We start from the raw sequence: 6932 nt of genomic DNA, 5'->3' as shown, positions 1-6932 counted from the left end.
ACCATCCTGGTGAACTAGCCTTCAACTTTGCTATCCTCCACGACCTAGCGCAGTTGTATTCAATTCGTATTCCTGACCGTCTTTGAGATACGCCCAACATTCTTGACCTTTTCCTCACCTCTAATCCTTCTTATGCTGTCACCTTCTCTTCTCCGTTGGGCTCCTCCGATTACAATCTCACATCTGTATCTTGTCCTGTCGCTCCAATTCCTCCTCAGGATCCCCCTAAGCTGAGGTGCCTCTTGCATTTTGCCTCTGCTAGTTGGGAGGACCTGAGGAGGTATTTTGCTAATTTTCCTTCGAATGACTACTGCTTCTGTGTCAGAGACCCGTCTTTGTGTGCAAGCGCATAACAGAGATGACAGTGTCTGGCATGGAGGCGTACATTCCTCACTCTTTTTCTCGACCTAAACCTTCCAAACTTTTGTTTAACACAGCTTGTTCTCATGCTATACATGATAAAGAGGTAGCCCACAAAAGATACTTAGCCTTCCATCACCAGAATCTCATGCACTTTATATTTCTGCCCGGAACCATGCCAACTAGCCAAAAACTCCTTCATTAATAGAAATTGTCAAAATCTTTCAAGATTTAACCCTGGTTGTGACTTCTGGCATCTAGCCAAAAATAACTCCAATAACTTTGCTTCTTCTTCTTCTTTCTCTCCTTTATTTCAACCAGATGGAACCACTGTTATCACATCGATCTCTATAAAAGCTGAACTTTTTCGCTCAAACCTTTGTTAAAAACTCTACCTTGGATGATTCAGGACTCGTTTCTCCTTCTCCTCCACCCTCTGACTACTTCATGCTACCTATTAAAATTCTTCGCAATGATGTTTTCCATGCCCTCGTTGGCCTAAACTCTCGGAAGGCTTATGGACCTGATGGGGTCCCTCCTACTGTTCTCCGAAACTGCGCTTGCACCTTGCCTAGTAAAACTCTTTCAACTCTGTCTGTCAACATCTACCTTTCTTTCTTGCTGGAAGTTTGCCTACATTCAGCCTGTTCCTAAAAGGGGTGACCGATCTAATCCGTGAAACTACCGTCCTATTGCTTTAATCTCCTGCCTATCTAGAGTTTTTGAATCTACAACAGGGAAATTCTTAAATATCTATCACTTCACAACTTTCTTTGTGATTGCCAGTATGGGTTCCGTCAAGGCCGCTCTACTGGTGATCTTCTGGCTTTCCTTACTGAGACTTGGTCATCCTCTTTTAGAGATTTTGGTGAAATTTTTGCTGATGCCTTGGACATATCAAATGCTTTTGATAGAGTCAGGCACAAAGCTTTGATTTCCAAACTACCCTTCTACGGATTCTATCCTTCTCCCAGTAACTTCATTTCAAGTTTCCTTTCTGACCGTTCTATTGCTGCTGTGGTAGACGGTCACTATTCTTCTAAATCTATCAACAGTGGTGTTCCTCAGGGTTCTGTCCTGTCACCCACTCTCTTCTTATTATTCATCAATGACCTTCTAAACCAAACTTCTTGTCCTATCCACTCCTACGCTGATGATACCACCCTGCACTTTTCCACGTCTTTTCATAGACGTTCAGCACTTCAGGAAGTAAACATTTCACGCAGGGAAGCCACAGAACGCCTGACTTCTGATCTTTCTAAAATTTCTGATTGGGGCAGAGCAAACTTGGTATTGTTCAACGCCTCAAAACTCAATTCCTCTATCTATCAACTCAACCTCTTCTTCAGTGACACTCAACTGTCCTCTTCTACACTGAACAACCTCGGTCTGTGCTTTACATATAATCTGAACTGGAAGCTTCACATCTATATCTAGCTAAAACAGCTTCTATGAAGTTAGGTGTTCTGAGACGTTTCCGCCAGTTTTTCTCTGTACAAGGGCCTTATCTGTCCATGTATGGAGTATGCTTCACATGTCTGGGGGATTCCATTCATACCGCTCTTCTAGACAGGGTGGAATCAAAAGCTCTTTGTTTCATCATCTCCTCTCCTCTAACTGACTGTCTTCAGCCTCTCTCTCATCGCCGCAGTGTTGCATCTCTAGCTATCTTCTGCCGCTATTTTCACGCTAACTGTTCTTCTGATCTTGCTAACTGCATGCCTCCCCTCCTCTCGCGGCCTCCCTGCACAAGACTTTCTTCTTTCTCTCATCCCTATTCTGTCCACCTCTCTAATGCAAGAGTTAACCAATATTCTCAATCATTCATTCCTTTCTCTGGTAAACTCTGGAATTCCCTGCCTGTTTCTGTATTTCCACCTTCCTATGACTTGAATTCCTTCAAGAGGAAGGTTTCAGGACACTTATCCTTCAATTTCTAACTACCGCTTTGGACTCTCTTATGGAACTGGCATCTCAGTGGGCTTCTTTTTTTTTATTGTATTTTTGTTGCCCTTGGCCAGTGTCTCTCCTACATATATAAAAAAAAAAGACAAAATTAATTTTGCAGTAGAGAAAGCTTTTTTTATAGGAGGAGAAACTTACAAGCTAAATTGTTTTAATCAATCATAACGAAGGATGTGAAGCAATTTAAAGGAAATATTTCGAATATTCGAATTATTTCGTAACATTAATGCAGATGATTACCTACCAGCTGATCAATGAAATATAACAGAAAGAAAGAAACAGCCTCAAGGTGACTGGGAAAATATTCGCATCAAGTAGAGCCAAGCATTTCTCCTCTAATCGGTTCATCAACATTTTGAACTCTTTACTTTCTGATATCGATCACATAACATTTTCAGTTCTCAGATGGGATACCCGCCGCTGTGGTAACAACTTGTAGTCAAAATTAAATCGGATTTATGTATGAAATGTCTCTTTCCTGAGGTCGTTGCCTGTTATCAAGCACAGTAGGTAGTGATCATTTTTTTTCCTGTGAAACTTCAATGCAAATTCTCCACACTGCGTGACATTGTTGTTTTCCTATTAGCTCGGGCAGGAGGGAGTGGTGGGTGGGGAGGAGCCTTCGTCCGTGCTATGCTACGCAATCCTCTTTCTTTCTAGATAGTGCAATCCCAACAACAACAACAACAACAACAACAACAACAATAATAACAACTACTACTACTACTACTACTACTACTACTACTACTACTACTACTACTACTACTACTACTACAACTACTACTTGTATCTCTACTAAATTTTTCACATAATACCTAGTAAGGGCAAACATTTCCGCAGATCTTTGTTCTTCCTTTATGCTCCTCTGTCTTTTCCTCTTCCAATGAATGTCATACGTTCTTTGTCGATTTTTCTTTTTTTTTTTTCCTTCCATTTTCTCCTTTCCTCTCGTGGGGCTGCCGTAGGGGACGCTCTGGGGGTCTATGTCTCATTTTGTCTTTTTTTTCGGCTTTGCAACGTGATTTAATTAGGTGGAACAAAGAGAGAAACGGAATAATCAATAAGACACATGCAAAGTCCATCAGCGCTCTTTTCTTGTTTCCGATTCAGGTTTAATTAATATTTTTTTTTTCCCGAAGACTCCCTGCAGTGGTGGTAGCAGTAGTATCAGTAGTAGTGGTAGTATTGTTGCCTCGTGTTCCTCGTCGTTGATCCTTCGTTGAAAATTGAGTTTATTACAAGCAGTAGCAGGTTCCTATTACACTGGATGGTAAAGAGCTTAAAACTGTGCTGTGTTTCGGGCTTGTAATGATGTCGAGGACCGAGAGAGTCAGGGAGAGAGAGAGAGAGAGAGAGAGAGAGAGAGAGAGAGAGAGAGAGAGAGAGAGAGAGAGAGAGAGAGAGAATGACTAAAGAGAGTGAATAGAAGAGGAGTCACTGTCATTTGATGGGAAACAGAAGCAACAGCAGGAGCCTGGAGCGGTTTTGTTTTGTTAAATGTCAAACTGATGACCTCGAGGCGCCCTTTGCACTGCGAGACTTAATAAGATAATGCTGCCGAGGTGGAAGCTGCTCAGGGCGACTCGTGTCCTCCCCAGTGAAGTGTTGATACGAGGGAAGGAAGCCGCGTCTGAGTATAGATACGTGATGACGGGGGGAGAGAGAGAGAGAGAGAGAGAGAGAGAGAGAGAGAGAGAAGAGAGAGGAGAGAGAGAGAGAGAGAGAGAGAGAGAGAGGAGAGGGGGAAAAATAATAGCAAGAGGGTAAATTGGGAGTGTCAAAAGGTTCGTCTTACACATATACAAACATACACACACACAGCCGCACACACACACAGTAGTAGTAGTAGTAGTAGTAGTAGATAGTAGTGGTGGTGGTGGTGGTGGTGGTGGTGGTGGTGGTGGTTTACTGAGAGAATTTAAAAAAATATACAAATACACAAACTTCAAACGAGATTAGAAAAATAATCAGTGTTTGTCCAAATCAAATAAATATTCATAACACACACACACACACACACACACACACACACACACACACACACACACACACACACACACACATCATCTCTTCTCTGTAAATTACTTATAGGAACGAGAGCCCTGATGTGCCTCCGTCGTCCAGCCTCACTGCCTCATCATCTTATCATCATCGTCATCATCATTATCAGCATCGTAATCATCACCATCATCATCATCATCATCATCATCATCATCATTACATAATTATATCAGCCATCACCATCATCACCACCAAAACCACACCACAATCATCATCATCATCATTGTCATATCAGCCACCACCACCACGATCACCACCACCACCACCACCACCACCACCACCACCACCACCACTCCCCCCTTTAGTATGTACGTGTTTCTCGGTAGGCGGGCAAGTCTGCAGAAATTTTTAATTAAGCCGATTTCATTTCTCGTGCGATATAAATCCTTCCCTTTTCGCGGCCTGATGAAGCATAAACAACTTTCATCTGTGTCTGAATCTTAATCCATAAAGTTGTGTTCCGTTAAGCCCTGGCCGGGAGATCAGGCGGGAAGATATTCACACACAAGCGGGGAGAGAGGGAGAGGAAAGAGGGTGGGCTGGACTGGGCTGGGCTGGGTGGGGTGTGAGGCGAGGGCGGGGGAAGGGAAAGTGAGAAGAAAGTTGTTCGGAGTCGCCTAGCAGAGCGCCAAACGGACTTGTTGTGGCGGCAGAGGCGAGGCGTTTGTATCAGGTCAGAGTGATTATTGATGATTGAATTACGTCGCTGCCTCGCCGTGGTGGGGGGCGGCGGTGGTGGTGGCGGTGGTGGCGGTGGATGGCGGGAAGGAAGACAGTGTAGGCTTTTATTCTTTTCTCTATCACTCTTCTTACGGCTGACTTGATCCAGTGTCTGCCGAGGAGTGGGAGCAGGATAAGGAGGAATAGATTGCGTAGTAGTAGTAGTAGTAGTAGTAGTAGTAGTAGTAGTAGTAGTAGTAGTAGTAGTAGTTGTTGTTGTTGTTGTTGTTGTTGTTGTAGCAGTATGGGAATAAGAATTAAATAGTTATAAGAAAACACGGAAAAATAATAAAAAGTCTCATAACTCTTATTAAACTGTACCATTGTCCTGACTTTAACTATAAATATATATTAGAAATACACAGAATAATAAAATTACAGAAGGAGAAGAAGGGGCAGGAGGAGGAGGAGGAGGAGGAGGAGGAGGAGGAGGAGGAGGAGGAGGAGGAGAGGAGTTCATATGCTTAGTAGTAGTGGTAAAAATATCCTGGAGGCAGTGGTGGTGATGGTGGTGCTCTTTGTATGGAGAAAATGTGGGGTATGGAATCAAATGCCTGGGGAAGAGAGAGAGAGAGAGAGAGAGAGAGAGAGAGAGAGAGAGAGAGAGAGAGAGAGAGAGGAGAGAGAGAGAGAGAGAGAATGTTAAAACACCACATGTGCATCACCCCTAATCGATTCTTGATGACCACACTCCACACATAAACATAGATAAAATGATAATACTCGAATAGAAAAAAAAAAAGAAGAAGAAGAAGAAAACTTAGCTTCCACCTCGAGAGATGGTGGAAGAAACTGTCCCGCAACAACACCGCCACTCCAATAAACCCCGAGAGGACCGCGACACGTGACACCACTTTGCCCTCCACTCGGGGAAAAAGAAAAAGAGGAGCAGAAATAAAAACCTCAAGTCGTTTCGGAAAGCAAAACCATATATACACACTGCCCAACGAGCTTCTCAGATTTATCCTTACTGAATTCACTTAGAGAGGCGACTTGTGGCAGGCGCGGCTGAGGTAGAGGGAGGAGGGGTAAAAGAGAGAGTGAGTGAGTCAGGGAGAGTGAGGGGGGAGGGAATAAGAAGTCACCTACCAAGCGATCACCTGTCCTCTCACCCTAACTAACGTCCGTGGAGGCCCAGATTCCACTACCTGGCCCGCACACTCCGCCGCCCATGCTCTCCCCCTCAATCCAAAAGGTGTAACAGGCAAGACCCCGCCTCACTCACTCCTCCACCTCCTCCAGTCTCTCCCCTTGCTTCCCCTCTACCCGTCCGTCTTGTCCCCCATCCTCCACCTCATGACTCTCCCCTTCATCCTCTCCTGCCTCCTCCAGCACCCCTTCTTCCTCCTTCACCTCCTCTCTCTCTCTCTGTTCCTCTTTACCCCTACTCCTCCTTCACTACATCCCTTAAAGCACCACTGTCAGTCTGGAAGTGGAGGGAGCCACGTGCCCATCAGTTCAGAGCCACGCGGTCACCCAGCCAGGTAAAAAAGAAGAAAAACGGAAAAGGTTCCTTGGCAGTGTTTTATTCTGAGAGGATCAGGCGAATCTCGGAGGCTAGGAGGGATAAATATAGGGCGGCGTGGCTCGTAAACAGCGACGGTGGCAGAGTAGCGTCCCCGGGCACTCCTGGTTACCGTAAGAGAAGCAGTCATAATTTTTCACTTACCTCGGGAAGAGCTTATAGGAAGGTGGCGTGCGTGGTAACTCTGTCCTTCCTTCCTCCTTCCTCTTCCGTCTTGCTTCCTTCTCCGTCACTCTCCTTCCTTCCTTACTTACTTCTTTCTTTCCCTCACCTCACCTCACCTCACCTTACGTGGCTTCCT

Source organism: Scylla paramamosain, chromosome 6 (assembly GCF_035594125.1).
Source record: "Scylla paramamosain isolate STU-SP2022 chromosome 6, ASM3559412v1, whole genome shotgun sequence".
In the NCBI taxonomy this organism is placed as follows: domain Eukaryota; kingdom Metazoa; phylum Arthropoda; class Malacostraca; order Decapoda; family Portunidae; genus Scylla; species Scylla paramamosain.
Note: the sequence above shows the minus strand (reverse complement) of the source record.